The following is a 12,629-nucleotide window of genomic DNA, read 5'->3' on the forward strand; positions in this document are numbered from 1 at the left end:
CCTGGGTGAGGGGCTGATGGCTGTTTGCAGGTTGGCCAAGCCCCCCAGCGGGGACCCTCACCCCATGGGGGTGTGGCCAGCCTGGGTGAGGGTCTGAGGGCCGTTTTCAAGGCTGCCCAAGCCCCTTCAGGGTGGGGGAGTCCCGCTGGGGTGCCTGGCCAGTCTGGGTGAGGTTTTCAGGCTGGCCATGCCCCCTGGTGACCCAGCTTCTCCTTTTTTTCTTTTTTTTCTTTTTCTGGGATTTATTTATCTTCTATAATTGAAACCTTGTAGCCTTGAGTGGAGCTCAGGTCCGGCTGGAAGCCCAGGCTCCCAGCCCCTCCTTGAGCAGAGGCCACAGCCGGCTGGAAGCAGGTATCTGGGATTTATTTATCTTCTATAATTGAAACTTTGTAGCCTTGAGCGGAGCCGAGGGCCCGGCCAGGGCAGGCGGGAAGCTTGGCTTCCTCCATCGCTGGGGGCAATCCAAGCCTCCTGCTTGCTCCAGCTGCGTGGCCACCGCCATCTTAGTTGGGTTAATTTGCATACTCGCTCCTAATTGGCTGGTGGGTGTGGCTTGAGCATAGCGGAGGGATGGTTAATTTGCATGTTTCTCTTTTATTATATAGGATTTGTTTTATTTACCCTATTTTTCCAAAATGTAAATTACACTGTTGGAGTAAATTAGGCAAACTCCCTTTTTAAAAAAAATATACTTTTTAGCCTTAGCCAGTTTGGCTCAGTGGATAGAGTGTCGGCCTGTGGATTGAAGGGTCCCAGGTTCGATTCTGGTCAAGAGCACACGCCCAGGGTTGCGGGCTTGATCCCCAATAGGGGGTGTGCAGAAGGCAGCCGATCAATGATTTTCTCTATATATTTAAATATATATATACTTTTTATTGTTGATAGTATTATAGATATTTCCCCTTTTCTCTCCCTTTACTCCCATCCTCCCAGCCCCTACCCACCCTCCTCATGGTTTCACTACTCTATTGCCTGTGTCTATGGGCTATGCCTATCTATCTACACTAATAAAAGAGAAACATGGTAATTGGCGTACGACCGCTACCCTTCCCATTGGCTAATCAGCATATCCTTATGCAAATTAACTGTCAGCCAAGATGGTGGCCAGCAGCCAGGCAGCTGGAAGCGAACATGAGGCTTCCTTGCTTCAGTGACTGCAGACTCCAACGTTGCCGGCCTCTGAGTTGCAACTCTAAGCAACAATGTACTATGTTGCAAATAAGAAGCTAAACAAAACCCTAGAAACCAGCTTTCAGCCTGCCGGGATCTCAGAGCTGAAGTTTTACATTGTTTCGTCGATTAAACGGCAAACAAACCAGATAAGAAGCCTCAAAGCTACAGCCAGAGCTAAAGCTGGCCCAGAATAAAATAAAAAAAGAGAAGAAAAAAAGGAGCGGTTGGAAGCTTCAGTCAACAACCGCCAGCCTGAAAGCAGCCCTCAGCCCCTCACCCAGACTGGCCAGGCACCCCAGTGGGGACCCCCACCCTGAAGGGTGTGTGACCAGCTGCAAACAGCCATCATCCCCTCATCCAGGCTGGCCAGGCACCCCAGTGGGGACCCCCACCCTGAAGGGTGTGTGACCAGCTGCAAACAGCCATCATCCCCTCATCCAGGCTGGCCAGGCACCCCAGTGGGGACCCCCACCCTGAAGGGTGTGTGACCAGCTGCAAACAGCCATCATCCCCTCATCCAGGCTGGCCAGGCACCCCAGTGGGGACCCCCACCCTGAAGGGTGTGTGACCAGCTGCAAACAGCCATCATCCCCTCATCCAGGCTGGCCAGGCACCCCAGTGGGGACCCCCACCCTGAAGGGTGTGTGACCAGCTGCAAACAGCCATCATCCCCTCATCCAGGCTGGCCAGGCACCCCAGTGGGGACCCCCACCCTGAAGGGTGTGTGACCAGCTGCAAACAGCCATCATCCCCTCATCCAGGCTGGCCAGGCACCCCAGTGGGGACCCCCACCCTGAAGGGTGTGTGACCAGCTGCAAACAGCCATCATCCCCTCATCCAGGCTGGCCAGGCACCCCAGTGGGGACCCCCACCCTGAAGGGTGTGTGACCAGCTGCAAACAGCCATCATCCCCTCATCCAGGCTGGCCAGGCACCCCAGTGGGGACCCCCACCCTGAAGGGGGTGTGACCAGCTGCAAACAGCCATCATCCCCTCATCCAGGCTGGCCAGGCACCCCAGTGGGGACCCCCACCCTGAAGGGGGTGTGACCAGCTGCAAACAGCCATCATCCCCTCATCCAGGCTGGCCAGGCACCCCAGTGGGGACCCCCACCCTGAAGGGGGTGTGACCAGCTGCAAACAGCCATCATCCCCTCATCCAGGCTGGCCAGGCACCCCAGTGGGGACCCCCACCCTGAAGGGGGTGTGACCAGCTGCAAACAGCCATCATCCCCTCATCCAGGCTGGCCCAGGCCGGGCTGAGGGACCCCCCTCCCCCCCTGAGTGCACAAATTTTTGTGCACCGGGCCTCTAGTATATATATAAAAGCCTAAGCGACCAAACAACTGAACAACCTAAAGACCAGTCAACCTGTTGCTATGACCCGTACTGACCAGTATCTGCCCCCTGGTGGTCAGTGTGCTCCCACAGCAGAAGTGCCACTCAGCTGACCGATGGGTGCCAGACACAGGGCTCACGGCTGGTGAGCGCTGCTGTGGCGGTGCGAGCCTTTCCCAATGGGGACTGACTGCAGCAGGATCGGGATGAGCGGGAGCGGCAGGCAGGAGCGGCAGGTGGCATTGGACTGCCGGTTTTGGCCAGATCCCCGCAGACCACACCGAGGGACCTCACCAGTGCATGAATCCATGCACCAGGCCTCTAGTAAGCATATAAGTTCTTTGGTTTATCTCTTCTCATCTCCATAACCCCACAGGGAGATATGTCAGTTTGTTCCATGCCTCCATGCTTTGGGTCTTACTTTGTTGTCGATGCATTCTGTTCATTAGATTCCACAAATAAGTGAGGTCATGTAATATTTGTCTTTTTCAGAGTGGCTTATTTTAATTAACATAATATTTTCCAGTTCCATCCATGCTGTCCCAAAGGGTAAGAGATCCCTTTTTTTATACCTGAATAGTATTCCATAGTGTAAATGTGCCACAGCTTTTTTATCCACTCATCTACTGATGGGCACTTGGGCTGTTGCCAAATCTTAGCTACTGTAAATAACACTGTTATGAACATAGGGGTGCATACATTCTTTCTGATTGGTTTTTTTTGGATATTTCTCCAAAGGGGACATACAGATAGCCAAGAGACACATGAAAAAATGCTCAGAGTCACTAATCATCAGAGAAATGCAAATTAAAACCACAATGAGATATCACCTCACACATGTTAGAATGGCTATCATCAAAAAATCAACAGACAACAAATGCTGGCGAGGATATGGAAAAAAGGGAACACTAGTTCACTGCTGGTGGGAATGCAGACTGGTGCAGCCACTATGGAAAACAGTATGGAGTTTCCTCAAAAAATTAAAAATGGAACTTCCGTTTGACCCAGCGATCCCACTTCTGGGAATATATCCTAAAAAACCCAAAACACCAATTAGAAGGAATATAAGCTCCCTCCTTAATTCCAAATGTATAAAAACTGCATCCAGAGAACATTTGAGATCTTGCTTTCCAGCATTTGTCATCAGTTTTGGCTCAAATAAATTCTTACAAAAAATTCTCTACAGGTTTGGATGTTTCTTATATAAACATCAGTAATGATGGTGTACCAGGGCTGTGTCTTTAGATGTAAACACACAACAGGTCCTGTATTGCTCTCTGGCATGGCACCATCTTTACTTTTGTCATAACCTTATTACTGTCAAGACTTGTCGTATTTATTTGTCCTCCACATGATTCCCTTTCTTACTTCATTTCATGCTCCCTCCAATGTCCCCTCCTTGGAGAGGCCTTCCCCATTGACCCCATTTAAGTCATCTCAATTTGTTACCCTCATCCTGTTTTGTTTGTAGAATCCTTAGGGCCATTCGAAATAGTATTTTGCATTCCTTCTCCTCAGACCTGGAACAGTACAGGGCCTGTAATCAGTGCTCCATAAGTGGTTAATGAGTGAGTGACTCCTCTCTGGACGCTTCAACTAGCCTGCAAGGCCCTACTACATCCACCGCTGTCCCTTCCCCTTCAGTTCTCTCCTTCCCTTCCTCCTTGCTCATTGCTCTCCAGCTAAGCGGTCTTGAACATTCCAAGCTCTTTCCCATTTCCAGGCTTTTGCCCATGCAATTTCCTCAGCCTGGAAAACTGCCTCCAGATCGCTGCAGGGCTGCCTCTCTACTTCCTTCCCAGCTCTGTCCAGTGTCACCTCTTAGATGGGTCTTTCCCTGGCTTTTCTGCTAGTTCTAGATAAAGTATCCCCATTCCCACTTGCCCATCTTCTGAAATCTTTGTGCACAGAATCTGGTACAGTTACAGAAGCAGAGATGGGGTTTAGTTGATTTTTCACCCGAGTATTCTGGGAGCAAAGAGAAAAAATAACTAAAACAAGTGAAGCAGCTGGCCTTCATTTAGCACTTGATCTGTGCTGAAGTGGAGTACCCTACCTCAGAGTTAGGTTCGTTTATCATCCCTGCTTTATAGGAGAGGAACTTCAGACCTGCCAAAGGTCACATAGCTAAATAGCCAAAAGTCAACACACCGTACACTGACCACCGGAATGTGCATTCTCCTTTTTTTTTAAAAAAAAAAAAAGTATTTTTATTCATTTCATAGAGGAAGGGAAAGGAAGAGAGAGATAGAATCATCAATGATGAGAGAGAATCACTGATCGGCCGCCTCCTGCACGCCCCACACTGGGGACCCAGGCATGTGCCCCTGACCAGAATAGAACCTAGGACCCTTCAGTATACAAGCTGATGCTCTATGCACTGAGCCAAGCCAGCCAGGGCAGAATGTGCATTCTTTCTTTTTTTTTCTTTTTAACTTTATTTATTTGTTTGTTTGTTTGTTTGTTTATTTATTTATTTATTTTCGGAATGTGCATTCTTAATCACCTTTCCACCCACAGTGCACTGGGGGCCTAGAGATTACAACTAATGAAAACTTTGCAAGGCAGGAAGTGTCCCTTTGGCATGTGGACTTGGGAACAAGGGGGCATGGCGGACCTTCCCGCCAGATGGAAGTGTATGTACAGGGCAGGGAATGTCTCTGAGATGTGCCTCAGGAGGGTGAGGTTGTGTGTGTTTTACAGATGTTCAAATTCTATCTGTGTTCCTGGGACATGTGACTCCAGGTGACTTGCTAGAGCTGCCTGAGCCTCATTGACTGCTGTGGAGATGATGATGGTGTTTGCATCATAGCTGTGTGTGGAGTAATGAAAGTAGGAAAAACACATAGAGCACTGACATGTGCTAGGCACTGCACTTTGCCTCGTGAACATTTTTTCTTTAATTCTCACAACCACCTAGTGAGGTGGGAACTGTTACTGTGTTGATGCAAAAATTGAGGCTCAGGAAAATAAGTTAACTTCCCCCAGATTGCAGATCAGGCAAGAATCATTCCCAGTAGACTACATTCAAAATCGGAATCTAGCTCCAGGGCGGGAACGTGTAATTGCTAGAATATGGCATGTGAAGCCCCACCGTGGCGCAGGTATGTGGTAAGGACCAGCGAGGCTCAACTGCTCCTGCTTTTGTCATGATTGGTGCTTGGATCATTGTCATGTCCTCCCTGTTCCTCTTCATTCTCAAAGTGCTTGCTGTCTATGCTTCTCGAGCCATTCGGCCTTGCCACTGTCTTGTGTCTTTGGTGAATGGTTCCAGCGTAGAAAGCTTTTGTCTCTAACAGTCACATTTGGTCCACAGCAGTGTCTGAGTCCTTGGGACCTGGGACAGAGTGAGGTTCCTAGGAAGTGTTCGATGATACTGGCCTTGGGGCTTGTTATGCAAAGAGCTGAGGTGTGAGTCCTGCTTGCCAATTTCAAGGAAATTACTCAGAGGACTGGCTGTGAAAGACATGAATTTATGAGGACTTAGTGCATATTGGGGGTGGCCTGTCGGTGAAGTCTCCGCCACACACACAGGCTTTGGTAGTACAGGGTTACCTAGAGTCAGAAAATAGAGTCACAAATTGTGCATGCAGGGTGGACGGGCTCGTGTGCAAGCTCTGTGATTAAAACACCAGCTGTTTACAATCCAGGCTCACATCCGGCACAGGTTCTTTTTGGCCATTCCATGACCGAGGAGCTGCCAGGCTTCCAGGGTCCCACAGTACACTTACAGGTGGCCTTCATTATATTCCCACAGGGTGGAGGGGGAGCTGGAGCTTGGGAAGGGGCTCATGTGCTCACATACCACTCAGGGCTCTATGGTCCTTTACAAACGACTGGGCATGAGGCTCTAATCTTATCTGACTGGCCCTGGGCCAACGAGCTACCTCTGTTTGACTTTTCAGACATCAGTTACCTTCAAGGATGTGGCAGTGACCTTTACCCAGGACGAGTGGGAGCAGCTGGACCTTGCCCAGAGGACCCTATACAGGGAAGTGATGCTGGAAATCTGTAGGCTCCTGGTCTCTCTGGGTAAGGCCTCACTGCTCCTTTCTGTGGGGACCTACAGCCTCCTTCATCCCACCTTGTGTTCAGATTTCCACAAGACTCCCTCTCTCCCGCCCGCAGCCCCAGTGTGTGTTGGTTTCATGTTCTCCTGTCTGTCTCCCTGTATCTTCTACAGGAAATTTTGGGCAAGAAATGTAGTTCTCTTCCGAATGGCTCAGACACCAAAGGAGAAGGATTTGTAGGAGGAAACATGGGTTTCTTTAACATCCAAGGGCAAGATGTGCAGTCCAGCATCATGAGAGTTAAAGCCAGAAAGTGGAAGGAATCTGATTAGGCCTTGCCCCGGAGACTTCTGTTCCTCACGTCTGTTTGTGGGTCTCAGCAGATTGGCTTCTTCTGCAACGGGGAGTTGGTAGCTAGAAATGGCCACTCCTGTCCTTGCTCTAAGAAGCCCCCAATTCCTTGTCTCTGCTTCTCTCTGTATATACTTTTTTTTCGTTCTCTCTCTTCCTTTCCACTGGGCTGTCTCTGCACAGATGTCCCGAGCCCACACTTCCTTTACCTCTCAACCTGGACTTCAGCACAGGCTGGCTTAGACCGTCCCTTCTCCAAGTTCCCATGAGATGGAAGCTGAGTAGCCAAGCTTGATTGGTTCACAGCCCAGTCAGCAGGACCCATGAGTAATAGGATGTTGTTCAGAAATGAGTGAACCAGACAGCACACCCGGAGGTGTGAGTCCTACTGGTTATTGTTCTAAACAACAATTCATTTTAAAGGCTTCTTTGGCCCTGACCAGTTGCTCAGTAGTTAGAGCATCAGCCCTCAGACTAAAGGGTCTCGGGTTCAATTTCCGGTCAAGGGCACGTACCTCGGTTGCAGGCTCAATCGCTGGCCTACATAAGGGCATGTTCGGAAGACAACCAATCCATGTGTCACTCTCACATCGATGTTTTTCTCTCTCTCCCCACTTCCTCCCTCCCTTCCAATCTCTCAAAAAATCAAAAGAAAAATATCCTCGGGTGAGAATTTTAAAAAATGCTTAAAAGGCTTCTTTGACCCCTGATGCCTACCTGTTTATCCCTTGTGTCCTGAAGTACATCAGGGCATGTTCGGGAGACAACCAATCCATGTGTCACTCTCACATCGATGTTTTTCTCTCTCTCCCCACTTCCTCCCTCCCTTCCAATCTCTCAAAAAATCAAAAGAAAAATATCCTCGGGTGAGAATTTTAAAAAATGCTTAAAAGGCTTCTTTGACCCCTGATGCCTACCTGTTTATCCCTTGTGTCCTGAAGTCTGGGCCATGATCCTCTCTTGGCATGGGAGATAATTTTAGGGGGTACAAACACAACAAATGGCATTGATGAGCAATTGGAGAAAGCCATTCCCTTTTTTTTCTTTCCTGCTTGCTGATGGTTTTAGGGCAGGGTGGGGAACCTTTTTTTTGCCAGGGGCCATTTTTATGATATTTATAACATCATTCAAGGGCCATACACAATTATCAACTTAAAAATTAGCCTACTCGGAGAGAGACCAAGATGGCGGCATAGGTAAACACCGGAGATTGCTGCCGCAAACAACCACTTCAAAAATACAACTAAAAAACGGAACAGACATCACCTAGAACCACAGGAAAGCTGGCTGAGGAGAGACTCTTCAACTAGAAAGAAAGATAACAGCATACCGAGGCTCAGAGGAGGCGCAGTGTGGAAAACATAAAGGTGCGGTGGTGCGCGCGCAAAGCAGGCTATATATATATTTTTTTAACTAGCCTGCTATATTTGGTCAAACATTTAATTAACTCACCCCTAATGCCTTAGAAGGGCCAGACCAAATGATTTTGCGGGCCTTATATGGGCCAGATGTTCCCCACCCCTGGTTAAGGGAGAAAGTATTTTTTGCTGAGTCTTTTTTTGTTTGTTTTCTATTTTAGAGAGAGAGGAACAGAGAGAGAGAGAGAGAGACATCAGTTTCATTCATTGGTTGATTCTTGTATGTGCCCTGACCACAGAGCGAACCCACAACCTTGGAGTAGGGGGACAATGCTCTAACCACCTGAGCTACCCGGCCAGGGCTGAGCTGAATCTTTCTAAATGCCCCTTGACTATTGGTAATTTCCCTCTTCAACAGAGGAGACAGCCTCAGACTCACAGCCCTGAGCAAGCAGTGTGAGTTCACTGAGACTTAATAGTGCCATTTTGGCCCTAACTGGTTTGGCTCAGTGGATAGAGTGTTGGCCTGCGGACTGAAGGGTCCCAGGTTCGATTCTGGTCAAGGGCACATGACATCGCCAGTGGGGGGTGTGCAGGAGGCAGCCAATCAATGATTCTCTCTCATCATTGATGTTTCTATCCCTCACCCTTCCTCTCTTAAATCAATAAAATATTTTTTTAAATAGCACTATTTTGATTTTCTTATAGTAACTTTCCATTTGTGGTGAATGAAACTAGTTTTTCAATTTCTCAAATTGACACAGGATTCCCTTTTTAAAGGCAGGTATTAAGATAAAATTAAAGTGGGCCAGTGTAAAGAAAAGCAGTCAGTAGCAGTGGTCATGCTGTTCTTTGAGCACTGGTGCACGTGGGTCCTGTGACTACATCGGAACAATTTTGGGGATTCTCTAGGATGGAGGTCAAGGGAGACGGATCGGCATAGACAGCCAGCACCACCTTATTCGGTGTTTAGGACCCAATGACAGTATTCTTGGCGTTGGTTCCCGGTTGCAGATCAACTTGGACAAGAGCAGCCTCACTCCAAGGTCTTCTCTATCCTGAAGTCCCAGACAGCACTGAGGCATTTCTTTTTATCTTTGCTAAAATATGTGTATCTTCTTTCTCCACAAACAGGATACCCAGTCCCCAAATCGTCTTTGCTAAAATATGTGTATCTTACTTCTTTCTCCACAAACAGGATACCCAGTCCCCAAATCAGAGCTTGTCCACCTATCGGAGCACAGGCAGGAGCTATGGATTGTGAAGAGAGGCCTCTCCCAAAGTGCCTGTGCAGGTGGGTGGCCGAGATGTAGGCAGTGGGTGTTGTGGCAGCCTAACTGTTGCCTCTGGAGCTCCGTGGGAAGCTCCTTGTTGCGGCCTCCTTGGGTGCCTGGGTGTCTTGGTGTCCTTCTGTCCTCCCTCCTCAACACATTCTTTACTGCCGCCAGATGAAGAACCTCTTCTGTCAGGTAAGAGTGAGGCTCCAATTGCTTGGCCTCGTTTAGCTACGTTAGGCTCAGTTAATGCTCGCTGCAGTAACAGATAACCTCCAAAATGTCAGTGGCTCAACACATGAAAAATACTTTTCTCAATCATAACAGGGTCCATGTGGGTCAGCCTGGGAGTTCATTCACACAGTGGTTCAGAGACCATGTGCCCTTTGTCATCCATATGTGGTTTCATGGTTACCCTGGCATCATTCTGCTGCAAAGGGCACATGAGAGGAAGGTAGAGTCCAGCTGCACACACGCATCACTTCACCTCGCATTCTGTTTGAGGACTCAGCGGTTGGCCCTCCCTCGGGATGTAGCAGGGAGGTAGGATTCAGCTGTGTGCCCCAGGAGAAGGCACATGGGTTTGGTTTACTCTGCCTACTCTTGAAAAAAGTAGAAATAATTTCAAACTCATTGGGCTGTTTGAAGGTATAATCGTGAATGCATGAAAATGCTTAGCACCATGCCTAAGCTGTAGTTAGGAGCTCAAAAGAAGTCAGCTGTTAGGATCTTTCATGTGATGATATCAATCACAAAGCGTAACATCTCACATGTCATTCTGGACTCAGAAGAAAAAGAGCCTACCTTACTATATCTGCCTGTAATCTGTTCCCACCTTCTGCATCCATTCTTCCATCCTCCTGTTTGTCAGGCAGAAGCCATCCCTGGCTCCATTGGCTTCCTGCCCCTCTTTTACTGTAAAACCTCAAGGTGACATTTGAATCTGTCTGTCCTACATCTCAGCTGCTGAAGGCAGTTGGAGTCATCGAGTGTGTTGATTGGCACCACTGCAGAGCCATGGTCTCGCCCCTCTCCTGCTCAGCCTGCCAGTGAGTGTCTCTCACCAGCCTCCTCAGCCCAGCTGAGTCCCTTCCAAACACTTATTTTTCAATTATATTCCACATGTTCCATCAGATTCTTCATGCCTAGAAGGAAATCACGATCTTGCCCACTCCTCCATCCTCCACTTGCACTGATGGCCCTGTCACTCAGACAGTCGAGAAGGGGGAAACAACCTTGGCCGAACCCATAGCACTCTGCCTCCGTCCATCCAGCATCCAGCCATCCTCATCTTGCTTATTTTGTTTTTCACACCAAGTGAATCCACTACCTCCGTGAGCTCCACCACTAACATCCTAGTCTAAGCCCTCATCACCTACTGCAGTGTGATGCCAGCACTCTGCTAACTGGTCGGCCACACCTGCTCTTGGCTTCTGATCAGCTGTCTCCTATACCAGCTCTCCCACCCACTGAACCACTGATCCAAACTGACCACTGCCTGAGCCACTGATGTCTCAGCATACAACCCACTTCATGTCCTGCTCTTGCTCCTCCACTGACAGATCCATCTGTCTGTCTCATACCTGTAGCTCCCTTTCTCTATGGAAGAGATCTTGCCCCCTGCCGTGCCCACTTCCTGTGCCAGAGACTAACTCACATCTCCTGCCTTCCCCGGGACCTTACTTCTTCACTTATTTTCTGTTTCTTTCTTTTTTCTTTTTTTTCTTTTTTTTCCAGTGAGGAAGCGGGAGGGAGAGAGAGAAACATCAATGAGAGAGAATCATTGATCAGCTGCCTCCTTCATGCTCCACACTGGGGATCGTGCCTGCAACCCAGGCATATGCCCAGACCAGGAATCGAACCCTGACCTCCTGATTCATAAGTTGATGCTCAACCATTGAGCCACACTGGCCAGGCTCTTTTCTATTTTTATCTACCTCTATTCAACATAACAAAACAAAAACCCGTGCTCAGGGTGCTTGCTTCGGGAAAATAAAACACACAAAACAGTCCTGGCTCCATGGCAGTTTCTAAATGTTGACTAATACATTTGTACAACCAAACTCTTGGAGGAGTTGTCTTATTCTTGGAAAAGTTGCCTACACTTGACTTCCTTAGCCCCACTACTCTTATTTCTTCTAGTTTTTTACCTGCACCCAGCAATACGCACATATCTTAGAGCTCACTGATGGATTTTTACATAGATACGAGCCCGAACAGCCCCCACCCAGGGCAGACACGCACAGTGCTTCCAGCCAGTCAGGAGGCTCTGCTGCTCTGTCCTGGAAAGGTCACCTTATCTAGATTGTCACCATAGGTTCATTGTGACTGCTCTAGAATTATTGTAAATGGAACCCGACTATATATTCTAGTACAGCCGTGGGCAAACTAGGTCCGGCCCATTTGAAATGAATAAAACTAAAAAAAGACCGTACCCTTTTATGTAATGATGTTTACTTTGAATTTATATTAGTTCACACAAACACTCCATCCATGCTTTTGTTCCGGCCCTCCGGTCCAGTTTAAGAACCCATTGTGGCCCTCGAGTCAAAAAGTTTGCCCACCCCTGTTCTAGTATGTCTGTGAGATTCATTCTTGTGGTTGCATATAGTTGAACTCTGTTCTTAATAACCTCGTTCTTTGACATGATTCATTCTAGCCTTCCTTCTTTGCTTATTTGCAATTTCTTTCTGTGACCATGAAAACCTGGTTTCCATTATCTACCATTTATTAACTTATTTTTTCAATTCCATTATACATGTGAAGTAGTCTCCCTGGGTAACAGATTACCAACTAGAGTATAATATTTACATACATATTTTGAATCCGTGATTGGGAATTCACATTTGTAGAGATGATTTCATTTATATGTGCATTTTCCACTGTGTGGGTGGTGGGTACCCCTAAACCTCCCCATCCCCATGTTCAAGGGTCAACTGTAGTTATTTTTGTCTTTAGCCTTACAGTGTACTGTCAAAACACCATTTTCCAAAAGTACTTAGGTCAGCTTGTTTTTCCCCCACCTCCTTCACTGAGGTAGTGCCATACATACCGTTATAATTCACTCAAGTTCATTTGTCACAGTCTGCATTCCATTCTGGAATCCCCTGACATCCCGGGGTAT

The 12,629-nt window shown here is 48.0% G+C and overlaps 1 pseudogene; it reads left to right on the forward strand.

Moving 5' to 3' along the window:
• Positions 1–12,629, forward strand: part of LOC102257060 — a 42,460-nt pseudogene that overhangs the window by 3,887 nt on the left and 25,944 nt on the right.

Source organism: Myotis brandtii, unplaced genomic scaffold (assembly GCF_000412655.1).
Source record: "Myotis brandtii unplaced genomic scaffold, ASM41265v1 scaffold165, whole genome shotgun sequence".
NCBI classification, from domain to species: domain Eukaryota; kingdom Metazoa; phylum Chordata; class Mammalia; order Chiroptera; family Vespertilionidae; genus Myotis; species Myotis brandtii.